Raw genomic sequence first — 14,280 nt, forward strand, 5'->3', positions numbered from 1 at the left:
GTGAAATGGTATTGAATGATGAAAGTTAAGTAAAAGCTAACACTCTGTTTCAGTAATTATGTAGACTGTTTTAACTTCTATTATGTTTTTTAACAAGTATGTTATTAATTTATTTTGGTTATGCCCTAATTGATAGACAGTTTGCTATTATGCAGGTTGTGAAGTAAGTTTCCTTCTAAACTCAGCATCTCTTAGTTTAAAATATCCAGACCAAAACGGAATCGCTGATGAGAGCTGCGCGGCGAGTACAGAACAGTCTTTTCCTAAGCTGGAGCCTGTAATGCATGGCTAATTATTTCCAAAGAAAATCCTTGACTTGTCCAGACAGCTCCTGTCATGTGACAGTATATCTAAGGCCCAGGACTAGGATCCAGTTAGGATAATTTAAGTTCAGGTAAGTAAGAGAGACTTTTGTTGTAGCTTTTATGGAGAAGGGAACCATTGACAGATGCTCACTTTTGGAGGGCAGATAGTAGATTTTATGATTTTTATTGAGACTTGCTTTTTTTTTTTTCCTCCCCACCTCATAACTTCATCATTAGAAGTTAGTTTGCCTTGTGTTGAAAATTAGACTTGGTAGCGAAATGTGTGGGTTTTTTTTTTCTGTAACGTTTCAGGTTTGTGAATCCATTTTTTAAATCTTGTTTAGAAATTTTTCAAAAAGTGAGATATCCCGATGCAATATAACTGATATTCTCTAGGTTTAACCTGATTTCATTGTACCAATATAAATATCTTGCTCATCCACTCTGAATGTTTATCTCTGATCATTCTGTGCTTGCAACAGGCTTTCTAACTTGTTCAATGTGCAGTGTGCCCACTTGTTAATGTTGTCAGTGAGCAGTTTGGTTCAGTGAGATAACAAGGAATGCAGAGTAGTTACTGATTCGAAAAGTGTATTGTTGTTTCTGTAAAAGGCTGAGTATGGCAATCAGAATACAAAACTAATTCCAAACGTAAATTTTGGAGAGAACAGTAAACTACAAAACAGTGCCTAAATGTTGTGTGCTAAATTAGTCCTGTGCAATTCATGTTGCTTTAAAAGAATTTGCAGAAAATTGCATCAGATCGTATGTGCTTGGGAAAAACCGGTTAAATGTACAAAGCAGTAACGGTAGGTAAGTCGCTGAAAGGATGTTGTCTTTAAAGAAGGCAAACATAAAAAACAATACTGTGGGATATGTTAAAAATCCGTTTCAGGCAGAAAATAGGTAAGCAATAATTTAACCTAGAACTGGATACTAAGGAAGCTGCTATTTATAGAGAGACTTGATGGTAATTTTGCCTGTTGGGCATCTCCTCTCATAAAGAAAGATAGGGTTGCTGCGATTTCCAGTGTTGTAACATTCCTCTTTCAATATTTTAAGTCTGGGTGAGAGACTGAAAGCTTAGAGGCCAGTACTGTGTTCACAGGGTGCATGGGTTTGGGAGGAGAAGATAGGAAGAAAAGGACATTTTTTAAGGCTGCACAATTGTATATATGCATATTTAAGAGTATTTAACCACGTCTGCTAAATTACTGAAGTTAATCTATTGTTGAATTATAGAATATTATTTAATACGTCAACATTGTTTTTTCTGACCTGACCCAGAATTGGAATGGAATTCAATATAATTTTTTTAAAGCATTTCTTAAGTTGTATGTATTATAAACTAATAAAATAATGGTTAACCTATCTATTAAGCCCTACTGGTTTTCATCTATCCAATATGTTGAGGGGGGTGGGGGGGTGGGGGGGTTGGTGGTAGGGAGAGGAAGAAGAAGAAAGGAAAACCCCAGGAACTTCTGCCTTACGAATCAGTGGTCTCTTCTAATTTCCAGTTGATACTTTTAGTCCAAATTAGAGGGAGGGAAAGGAGAGGGGGGGAAAAAAAAAAAGAGAAAATGGTTTTGTGTAATTTAGGTGACTCTAGGACTAGAGTTACCAAATTTAAAGGCATTGCCTGCCTTAAGTGTTTCAAACTGGCTCTTCATTAAGTCTGCATTTGGTGTTCTTAAAGCTTTTCGAGCCCTAGCGGTAGTAAGATTTTTTTTTATATGGATTGCCATTATAGTGAATAGTGATGTTGAAACTGTTTGTAATGCTTGTTTTTTATACACTAGTGCTCTCAAACAAGATATACTTTCCATCTAGTTGAGGCAGACACTGTTTATTCAGAAAGGAATCGTTCCCATCTGTGTAATTCATGTATTTTTAAGATGGTCAGATACGAAATGCTGGTTAACCTGAACCTTATGAACAAAAGCTAACCTGGTGCTTTCTGGTGCTCTCAGGATAGTCTTGGTTCTCGTCAGCCAGGTGCTTTTCTTGGCGTGAAACATTTTACAGCTTTTGTTACTCTAGTGTGGAAATCTTAACAGCCTCTTTATAATGTGCGTGTGTATGATATATGTAAAATAGATATGTGTGTGTGTGCTGCCTGCACATGTATGAGAAGCATGCGGGGGGGGAGGTGTGTGGTGCTGCGGGGCGCGGGGTGGGGGAGTGGCATTCCGGGTGTTGTAATTTGGGCTTGCAAAGCGGTATGATACAATGTTGCTGAGCAGAAAAGCGCACGATAGATTTAATGTAGCCAATTGTGTACTTTTGAAAAAAAGAGTAACTGTTCAGTGTGAGTTAATTTTGGATTTTTTCAGCATCTCTCTTTTAGGCTTTGTGGTGCATTCTTCTAGACAAATGCGTATTCCATGTGGGCCACTGTTCTGCTAAATGCTCTCAGTTCTCCTTTTGCAATCAAGATTATGTTGCTAAGGAGATTTTGCTTTTATTGGTGCCATTGATTTGTGTTAATACGTTTTGAATACCTCTCCGTATTCTTCCGTAGACAAGGCCAAAAGAAAAACTTCCCTGAGTTTCCCGATTTACATCACAAACGGAGCGGTGGTGTAATGAAGCCGATATAAAGTGGGCAGTTGAAAGGGAACTAAAGAAGGGCACTCAAGTGAGAAATGAAGAAATGTGCCGAGCGCGGCCCGCGGGCCGCCTGCGGCCCAGCTGCGGGCCCGGCCCGGCCCGGCGCAGGGGCGGCGGGGAGAGCCCGCCCCGCCCGGCGCCCAGACCACCCACTCGCCGCGGCCCGGCTCCGCGGATTACCCCGCCGCTGCCGCCCGGCCGACCCGCCGACCGACCGCCACAAAGCGGGCCCCGGCGCCCCTGTCCGCCGCGGGGACCCCCTCCTGCGGGGCCGCCGGACCCGCTGCTCTCCCCGCCGCTGGGCAGCCCCCTTCGGCGGGGGGCAGGGCAGGCCGCGGGGCAGAAGAGGAGGGGAAAGCGCCGGAGCTGCGGAAACGCGGCCTCGGCCGCTACGGCGGTGATCTCCGGGGCTCAGCGCCTGCCTTCCCCGCGCCCTCCGGGCGGGGGCCCCTTGCTCGATGCCTCGGCCTCCCGGGGCGCTCGGGTGGGGCGCGGAGACGCGGCGTGACCCGTTTTATGGGTGCACCGCCGTGGCCAGGCTGTGCTGAGAGGCCGCTCTCGGCCGCTCCAGCTTCGCGGTGCCCGTGACGAGGGGGCAGTGGTGCTGCCTGATCCCTCCGAGTCTGCCTGCACTTTAAAAACAAACAGACAAACCACGCCCTCCTCCAAAAAAGCCCCACCAAACAGAAAAACCCCACCACTTTATTTTAAAGAAATTAAAAACATCCAAAGCCTTTTAACCCCGTGTTCATAGATGGCTCCACTGAAGACAAGCCCCAGGAGGACCTCAGGCGTCCTGCCCTCATGTATGTGGACAAGGACCTCCCTTGGCTGCTTTCCCTCTTCCATGTTACATGGATGAGCTGATGAAGGGCTGAAAGACCTAGTAGTTTTTTATATGGAAAGATTATTCAGAGAACATTCACAGTAGAAAGCCAAAGAGCATTCCTGTCTTCTGGGGTTTGCCATCATAAACACATTCTGCCTGTGGTGATCTAAACACCTGCGCCCTGCTTGATATCATGATGGCATGGAGAAAGCCTGGGTCTATGTCTACAAACAAGGTAAAGGAGCCTTTGCTGAGTGATGTCTGTACTTGCAAAGCACCTTGGTGGTTGCACTGCAGACATTCAAAGATGAAGACTTCTGTTACGCAGTCCCCCCAGTGTCACAGGGAAGCAGTGTGAACCTCCTGCTAGTGAACAAGCTGGGATAGTAACTGGCTTCAGGCACCTCCTTTAGGTTTTGGTTTTCCCCTGACATGAGGAGGGGACCCAAAGTCACAATATGACCTGACTTATGATCCAAAGGAGCAAGCATGTTTTGAAATAGAAAGGGTTGCTCTACCTTGTGCAACGGGGCCAGCAATCTGCTGCTTTGTGTTGTGTATTGCTTACTGAGAAAATGTCCCATTGCATTTATGTAGGCTCAGCTTGCTGCTTCACGTTGTTCAAGCCAGAGGTCTTCATTCTTAGGCTATTGGTCACAGTACGTGTAGCAAACTTTCCTTCTTGCAGTCTCGCTTTCTGCAGTATTAAGCCCCTGCTAGTAGGATGGGAACTCAGGCTTGCTGAATAGATGGGAGGAGTAGAAAATCTCAGCCTCTTTACTTGTTCTCTATGTGACCTTTTGAGGACTCGAGGTATTAAGTGACTGACTGACTCTTATTTGTGTGCCTTTGAACATCTGAATCTTGAAGTTATTTAATAAAATGAGACAAATGCGCAATGATAGGTATTCTACCCAAATTATGCAAAGATCATTTTAGCAGTGGGTCTTACTCGGGATTTTGTGCTATTCTGTGTTAATTTCACAGTTCTAAGTGAAATCCTTCATTGTGTTTCAAAAGCGTGTGCCTAAACACATCCTTTAATATGCTTTTTCATACCTTTTCCAACATACTCTATGGAAAGGGCCTGGTTTGGTATGAGATAATGATTTTTGAGGTTAATGAGGATAGGGCCCAGAATTCCTACTGCATTGTGTGCCATTGAGTATACAGTAGAAATAAATTAAGAGAGGCAGACAGCGTTTTAAAATCCTCTTTCATTTAGGCATTTTGTTTAGCATTCAGAACACAGCCACATTACATGATTAGCTGATTTTAATGAGTGTCCTCTAATCATTTAAATGAAAGTGTGTGGAAAACCTAAAAAGATTACTTAATATTTGTGGAGGCAGTCTGTTTACATTGTTATACCTCAGCTAAGAGGATACTTGGCATGTACGATGCATCTAAGAGAAAAATGTGGAAGGCCAAAGAAACCTTGAAGACAATTGGATCCAGCCCATTCTCTCTCTCCCCACAATGCAAGCTCTGATGACTTAGTATTTTAATTAATGTCAACCCTTACCATCAGTGCTCATGGGAACAATCATTAAACCAACACAAAAACAGTTTAAATGGCTGGCAACCTACCAGATACTGAGCTAAGCATTCCCATGGTAGAGTGGATGGTTTCATAGCCAATTCTGCACTGGTTTAAATACGTTCTCTAATAGTACTGGCTCGAAAGGCTATTATTTTCATACTAAACAATGCAGTATGGTTTCTAAGTTCTTGTATTTTAAAATGTTTTTATATTTACTTCCCAAAACTAGTATCAATGTTATTTATATGGATGTGGTTGAATTTTGCTCTTTGTTGTTATTAAAACTTGTTTTTCTTTTTCCTCCTGTTCCCCCCTTCTTTGGTTTCCTTGCTGCTAAACCAAAACCATTTTTTTTTCTCTCAGATAATTCACGTGATCAGACAGTCTAAACCAACAATTGGTTTCCTATGTAGTTCTAAAAATTGCTGGCTGTGGGAATTTTAAATTTGGACAACCTTTTTGGTTTGGTATTATGTTACTTTTGCACAGTAGGAACTTGGTCACGTCTGTAACTACCTAATAGGTACTCTGCTGTCCTCACTGCTGCAATATTTGCTTGCCAAGTGTACTAAGTAGCCTGATCTTTCTTATTCCTCGAAGGCCTTTTTCCCTCCTCCCATCATCTATGTTTGCTGTTTGCTCAAATTGTTTAAACATGGAGCTCAATGACAGGCTATTAGCGCTGACTGGAGCCACACATAATGTGGCTACATGTTGTGTAAGCTTCACAACTTGTCTGCTAATTCGCCTCAGGCCTGACCTGAAATACCCTTGCTATTCTAGCTCTTAGCCCTTCCCCAGCAGAGACAGACACTCATGCTAACTCATATGATATATCGGTGAGGTCTTTGACTTGGGGCCAAATCCTGCCTCGCTTTCTGCCAGAGGTAGTGCCATGGCAGTCGGTGAATCTGCCTGAGGAGGAGAAGAGGACAGAGTCAGCCGTGTTGTAAGGCTGGGGATGAGGATGAGAACTCTTCCCTTTTCTGGTGCGACCCGTCAGGATTGAAAGCCTGCGGTTGCAGTGCAGCCGGCAGGCAGAGCAAGAGACACTGCTCTCCTCTGCCCGCGGCTGTGTGAATCCCACTGACAGCTCCCTAGGGAAAATATGATTTCCATAGAAAGTCCACAAGCTATGAGGAAGGAACACGGGAGGGGAAGCCCAGGCTGGCAAGTGGAGAGTGTTCGTTTCGTTCTTGTCATCGGGATGTCTGATGCTACTGCGATGGGTGTGGAAAGGAGGGCGATTTTGGTCAAGTGTGCAAAAAAAAAAAAGTCAGCCCATTTAGAAAGAAAATGAGGATAATGAAATACATACTGAGGAGCTCAGAGAATTTACTCGTTAGAAGAGTCGCTTATTGGACAGAAAATAAATGAACCTGGGAGGATCTGAGTGGTGGAAAGTGAAAAGATCAATGCAGATGTGTAGCACTGGTATCCCAAAAATAAATTAGTTGGAGAAATGGATTTCAGATGATGAGGTAGATTGATTAGGAAGAAGGCTGCATGGTAGATTAGGCTGTTGGATTGAGGGGTCGATATGGCTGATCAGAGAATGAGAATGAATAGAGGAAACATTAAAAAGCCCATGGAAGCCCCAGCAACAGTGTATAAATGGTGTAAAAAAAGACTGTAAAGCCAAGAACAGACTAGAAAAGGGGAACAAGTAAGTTTTGGGAGAGTAGAATTTAAGAGAACATAGAAAAGTAAAGTTTAGTGAAAATTAGCAAATAAAGAGCAAGGGAAGACAAATAGCGGAGAAAGAACAAGAGGAAATTCAGAAGACCGGGAGGGAAAGGATTTAGGCGTGAAAAGGGGAAAGTTATGTGAATTAAAACCATGGGGGAAAAAAGTGAGGTGGTCTCAGAGAAAAGGGGGAAAAAAAAGGGTCAGGAGGAGCATATACACAATGTGCAGTCTGTGTACAGTCTCTTTAGGAATACCTTTAAACCTTCTAAAATGTTGACAGCTTTGGAAACAGCAAACCCCATGATCACCAGCTCTGCTTCAGTGTTTCCATCTTCATCCTATAGGATGGAAAATTGTGAAGCTCCTTACTATTCCCATTTAATCAATGTGCTTTCACACTCCTGCAGTTTTTAAGTTACAGGAAGAGCTCTAGTCCCATTTTATTCTTTTCTCTGCATCCCATCACCCTGAAATGCTTCCAATATTCAGCCCCCCAACTGTCTCAGAGATCGAGACCCGCAACTTGCTCTTCCACTGTGCTTTCAGATCCTTGTCGAGCTTTTCCTCATTCACAACCTGAATTCTCTGACAGAGGGAGATACGAGTAGCAGGGGGGGCTGCATTTTACCCTTAGTAAGCTGCTGCAAACATCTTTCTCCGTTAAACTGTGACTTTTTTTCCTGAAGATGAAGGGTTGTTTTCAAAAACACTGTAATGATCAAAGGTTTTTGGGTTTTTTTCCCTTCAATTCAGTTTATGACCAGTATTACAAATGTGGGCTGTAAAACCTTCAGTTGCTACAATGTCCAGAAAGACTCTGGCAAAGTCATCATCTGTTTCATAAAGGTGAAATTTGCTGCAGACAGATGAATAGAATTTCTCTAGCTGAGGCATATAATTAGACTAACAGAATTTTCATGCAAATTCCTCCCCTAGGAATAATGAAAAAATATACAGAATTTAGCATGTCATGCCAGACCATGGGCTAAGGACAGATGTTCAAAGGATGTATAAAATATTGCAGCCAGGGAGCTAAAAAAAAATTTGAAGTTGATGTAACCAAGTCTGTGACAAAGATCTTTTCTTGAAATGCATGTATGAAGTGTGTGGTGGTCTAATTTACATAGCAAATAGGTGTTCTTATTTATATAGTAAAGCTTAAAAGTTCAAATTAGGCTAGCAAGCTTGTTTTCCTATGTGTTGTACAAATACGTGCGCTAGACATGGACCTTGTTTCAAAGAATGTGCAAGTAGTTAAACAAGAGAGGCAAACAGAAAAGCTGAATACAAGCAAAATATCTTGTTAGTTCCCTTAGAAATAATGGTGGTGCTTCATCATTTCCCCCTACTCATTTCAACGGTGCCAAATCTAGCCTTGCCTGTCGCTGCTAATGCATACCAAGCATCCTCTGTCACCCCCACAGCAAGGATTTGGGGGGGGGGGTGGGGTGTTAATCAACAGGATCCTTCTCTTTGTTTTTTTTTGCTTCTGAGAAGCGATTGTCTTTCTCAGGTCTGGTATGAATAAAAAAAGAGAGTAAAACCAGCATAGCTGACACTAAAACCTCAAGACAATTTGGTTTTCTTCCCAAAATACAAGGCATCTCACTCCTGAAAAGTTTTTGTTCTGTCTAGCAGGGTATAGATGTCTTGCTTTTCCCCATTCAGGTTAGTTGAATGTTAAAACCGATTTTCAAAGATTCTTTTTCTTTCACCCTAGTCAGCAGAGAACTGACTCAGCATCCCAACAACAATGCACTTAGAGCAGGCATTAGTTTTGAAAATGTTGTTTCAACTCTGTGAGAGACCATGGCAACAAAGATAGGATGAAGACCTTTGAAGAAACCTTTGAATGCTGTTTAGAGGAAGGAGAATGCATAGGAAAACAGAGGGAAAGAGAGTAGGATTCATTTGCTGCTTAGTGATGCTACCATTTTAAGGGGCAGTACTAATTCCTATAATAGATTTCACTCCTGGGTGAAGAATGCTACCGAAAAGCCCCAAATGAGTGCCACTTCCCATTGAGATAATGTCTAGGGTTGTACGGAGGGTTTTTTCCCCCCCGTGTTTGTTTTGACAAGTAGATTCTTTTGCTTTATCTCTCTTAAACAAGAGAAGTTTTAAGGCTTAAAGATTTGAGCCCTCTGAGAAATCAAAACTTTAGTCTTTGAGATTGCGCTAAGTATATTTACTCAAGATTTATGACAAATCCCACAGAAGTAAGGAGAATCCTTAATACAATTCAAATAGGCTGGAACTTACCATCTAAATAAGGACTAATCTACTTTCTGCCTGTGATTCCCTAGGAAGAGACACCATCGCTCCCAGTGTAAAACAAAAGAAGACTTTAGGGAAATAGAAAGTCTGAAAATCCTCATAGCCTATTCATGGGTTGTCTCCTTTTAACTGATATTTCAAAAGTTATGCCCGCTCATGACAAATGCACTTTTCAGGTTTTGCAAGTTTCATTCTTTTTATTATTTTCAGTCCATGCTAAGAAAATCCTATAATACTTTATCTTGCTTTAGCTGTAAACGTGGAAGAATTTTGATCAAAGGCTACTATTTTAACAGCTGTCTTTCAAGGCAACATGTGCAGGTCTCTTGGCAGCTTCAGCTGGTAAGGGTTGAAGAAAACAGAAGTCTTTGCAAAGTCTTTACATGTTTGAGGTGTCAAAAATATTGAATATATTGCCTTTGCTTAGTGCTTTCTGGGATCTCAAAGCCATGGCCAGGCAATAAAAAAAGCCCTGCAGCAGGAACCCTTAATTTAGTTCAAAGAGATCACAATGATTGCTTTTGTGGGTTTTTTTTAGTATTCATAATCTGCTTTATCCAGCTATTTGTCAGCAGAAATAGAATTTTATTTTCTTGGATAAATATGGTCTGGGATTAGTTACTGGAGAAAAGGAGGGACTGTTGCTCTTTTTGCCAAAACAGAGAAGAGGGACTCCCCTCCCATTACCTTTTCACAGCCAGGGAAATGAACATTTCCATTATGCTGGACAATGAGGAGCAGAAGTAGCAGGTGGTGACTGCTACTAATCAGGAAGTTAAGTAATAGCTGTACTTGAGCACTTTCTAAAGGATTATGGTTTATGGGAAGATTTGTCCCCTATCTGGGCACCATTGGAAAGAAAACAGAGTGAGAAAGATGAAAAGCTGCCTATTAGTTACAGATTTTCCATCCTCTCCCCAGCTCCACACACATGTACACACACTGCTTCCTGCCCTCCCTTTACTGCCCCAACCTGTTCAAATTACTCCAGCAGATAACTGGCAAACTCTTAAGAACAGATCCTTTACTTAATCCCATTCTTGCTCCTACTTTCTTGCTTAGAAAAAGGCTGGCCTTTGCCTCCATGCATCAACTGGTGTCCCTGTGAACTGTTGCTTGGCTAACGAAAAGGAACATTGATGCTTCTGGGGTAGGCTTATAAATCCGAGTCCTCTACTTGTAACAGTACTTCTTGACAGGGAAGGGAAAGGAAGCTATTATTGCCATTTTTACTCTGAGAATTACTCGTTTATTAGCTGACGGGTGACAACAAAGTGGCCTGGATTTGCTGAAGAGATGTAGCCATATATCCCAAACCTGTCTCCATAAGGTACCACAACATTGATTCCCCAACTTGAAAAGGATCACAGAATCACAAAATTGTCTGGGTTGGAAGGGACCTTCAAAGAGTTGCTAGTCCAACCCTTCTGCCATGGGCAAGGACATTTTTCACTAGACCAGGTTGCTCAAAGCCCCATCCAGCCTGGCCTTGAACACTGCCAGGGAGGGGGCAGCCACAGCTTCTCTGGGCAACCTGTTCCAGTGTCTCACCACCCTCATTGGAAAGGATTTCTTCCTAAGACCCAATCTAAATCTACCCTCTTTCAGACTGGTCCTACTGATCACCAAATCTTATCGGCTTCATTGTTGAAGACTGGAGGAGTTCTCAAAGTCCTCAGGTAGGTCACAATTTAAGTGACATTGTTATTAACATTTAGTTTTTCCTGTCTCTCACACTTTTCTCTGATCTTGAGTCAACAATGATGTCACACAGACGTACAGACACAAAAGCAGATCAAATTCGATATACAAATTCAAGCCCCAGAACCGCAGAAGTCACAAGCCTCATCAGTCTCCTAGCATCTCACAGGCTGCCCTCAGGAGCCCAGGTACTGTGCTGAGCCAGGACCCAGCAGCTGTCCTGTTAAATTCACTGTGTTCATGCAGGGAGGAGAGTAAGCGATAGGCACAAAGTGATACAACGCTGCCCCGCATCTTGCCAAGGAGAGGCTAGCTTGCATGTATTTTTTACGCCTTCTTGAATTTGTCCACAGATCAAAGCCACCTCAACAGTGTTTGGTAGTGGGTTTTTTTTTTTGTTTGGGAGTACCTTTTTAGATTGTGCTATGCACAGCTGATATTTTTAAATTTTTGGATCAATACAAAGCATGTCATTCCTTCATGTTATGAACTGCGGTCTTTCAGGTCTCCTCTCTGGACTAATGTGATTAATACAAATTAAGTATGACCTCTGGACCTTACTATACTGCCAGCATGTCCTGGAAGCGTAAAGGAATATCTTAAAGATCACCAAGTACAGAGCCCTCTGAATTTGCTACAACTCCTGCAGGACAAAACCTTCTTTTAAATACCGTTTGCTCCAGCCATTTCAGTACCACTGTTTGCTTTCTTATCTGTTGACATGGTGGCTTAGCTTCCTCAGAGCATTTTTGTCTGAAAGATCATTATTTTCTTTTCCAAGCGTCCCATGAACAGACCAATTGTACTTCATCAATTTTAATTTTTGACCTTCTGCCAATTGCTTTCAAATCTAAAGCCAATCAAAATTTAAGGAGATTCAGAATACAGTGAAAGAGGAGCACATCCACTTCAAAAAGGTTACCCAACTGTTTGTTGTTGTTTCATTTTGTCTCAGGCTTTATAATGATGGCTTTCAGCATCTTGGCTCTGTTTATGTGTCCTTGTTTAAAAGTCAGGGCTGTGCCTGCCCTTCCCCAGACTACAGGCACACAACCAGGCTGCTGTGTGGTTCATCATTCACATTTGAGCCTCTGCTGACTCTGAAGTCTGGTCTGATGAATAATTGCCAAGAAAGATGCCTTCTGCATTTATGTGGAGGGACTTCACTTTCACAGCTGCTGATTATCATAAATAATGTGGCTTGGAAACACCATATAATGTCTGTGGGTTTTATGGGTGTCTAATTTTTCTTGTTTTAACAGACTACAGATAAGCCTGATAGTTGGTAACAGATATTTCGAGTAAGACTCTAACCTAGCTGCATGTCAGGGAACTGATAAATGCTGTTAGTACCTAGAATAACTAAGGCCCAATGCTACTTAGCTTCTCAGGACTGAAATAATTCATGCTATAACACCTCTGACATCAATATGATCCCAGGAGGATGAATTTGCTTAAGTTTTCTTCTAAAAATTGGAAACTTCAACAGAAATCATAAGAAACGATGTAAAGACCTACTGCTGTATTCAGGTTTTCAGGCTGTGCTGCATTACTTACTGTAGGATTTATGTCTTCCAAGGCCATCACCTGCGTGAGCAGACCTGCCGACCTCCATGGTCATCCGTAAACCTTGTACCAGTAAGAGGTGGGGGCAGACGGTTGCCACATTACAGTGACACCCTGATTTCTCTGCTCTCCCATATTGACATCCTACTGAGAATCTGGAAAACGAGTACTTCACTGCAATGAATTGTGGTGGGTTTTCATTATCCAAGCTAAGACAAAAACATTTCAGATGGACAGCTTTGATTTTTTCAAAGCTGCTAGTCTTTGTATTTGTGACTGCTGTGTTATATACCAAGCATTTCAGTGCTATTCACTTGAGACCGAAAACCTCAGAAAAATACTGGGTTTTGAAGGTTTAAAGAGTTACTTTCCTCCTCCTATCAACAATGGGGATGGTTTGGAAGGAATTTTGGCTGTAGAGGAAAAAAACAGTAAAATGGAGTTGCTGCTTATGTAAATGTAGGACAGGCTTTTGCCATATTCTTCATGTTGAATAAAAGAGTTTGACAACAGACAAAAGACTAACATTACTAGTGCTTTGCTAATGAACAGTGCAGATAATGAATGCTGCCGTTACTACAGTAGTCAGAGGTGACAACACACACTTAACGGGGTTCCTTTTTGGGGCCATAAGACATAAAAAGTAACCGAGGCCAATGGGTTCACTTTGTGCTCCATGTGCTTTGATAGTGGCAAGGCAAAAGGAGTGCTAGGAGACAGTCTCAGCTCTGGCAACTCAGGTTTTGTATGCAGAAGGCAGGCAGACATGCTGAAAGAGTGGAATCAAAGTGGAAAATTGCTTTTCAGAAATAGCCCAATCCATAAGGCCGTATCTGTATCCTTTAAGGGAGGAAAGAAAAGTCACATCCCACTTCTTTTCTTCTGCCAAACTTGAAATGAGAAATATTGCCCAGGTTCCAGTATCTAGAGGAGGATTTCCAGGCTGTGAATCTCGGCCTCAGAGAGAAGAGATGAACTCAAGCTGCAAGGAAGAGCCTATGTCTCAGAGAGGGTTGAATTGCAACCATACTTCTCTCTCTGGTGTTCCCAGGGTGTCGCCTTCAGCTTCTCTCCAGTCAGTGTGCTGGCAGTTGCAAGTCCCATTCAGGTACTCCTAACTCTCCCTTTATGATGTGTTACGTTCTTTTCTGCAGGAACTATGGTGTCTAACTCAGGAATTTAACTCTGGAAAACATAAGCTGAAAGTTATGAGTGGCAATGAAGAATATAACCCTTGTGGTTCAGGCTATAAGCCAGGGTAGATCTGCTGTAACAGTACATGGTTCATTTTCCTACGAAATCAGCCTAACTCTCCTTATTTTTTCTTAGTGTTGACAAAGTTTAAAAGAGAAATAGTGGAAGAGTACAAAATAACTAGCAAAGTAAAGGGCTTATGATTTTAGTTATAGTTTAATTTTCAGTATAGTAAATGAAATACGAATGATTGCGAAGTATATCCTAAGTATTTCTGTATTTAAACTGATAGTTTGTGGGATGCCATTTTGAAGTGCTAAGGTGAAAAGATGACTAAAGTTGTAAAGTGTTTAAGATAGTGATTTATATAGGTCTAAAAAACACCCAGAAGAGACAACTTTTTTCATAGAATTAATGGACCTCTATTGGGCATAAAGATGGCTTTCTTCCTCTTCATGAAGCTTTGTGCAATATGAACAGATTTTGTATAGACAAGGCAGACTCCTGGAAGAACAGAAAGGTTGGGTTTGTTTTCTTTGGAAGAGTCAGTTTTAGCCTGCCTCTGA

The sequence above is a fragment of the Leptosomus discolor genome, chromosome 4, assembly GCF_034619465.1.
Source record: "Leptosomus discolor isolate bLepDis1 chromosome 4, bLepDis1.hap2, whole genome shotgun sequence".
In the NCBI taxonomy this organism is placed as follows: Eukaryota; Metazoa; Chordata; class Aves; order Leptosomiformes; family Leptosomidae; genus Leptosomus; species Leptosomus discolor.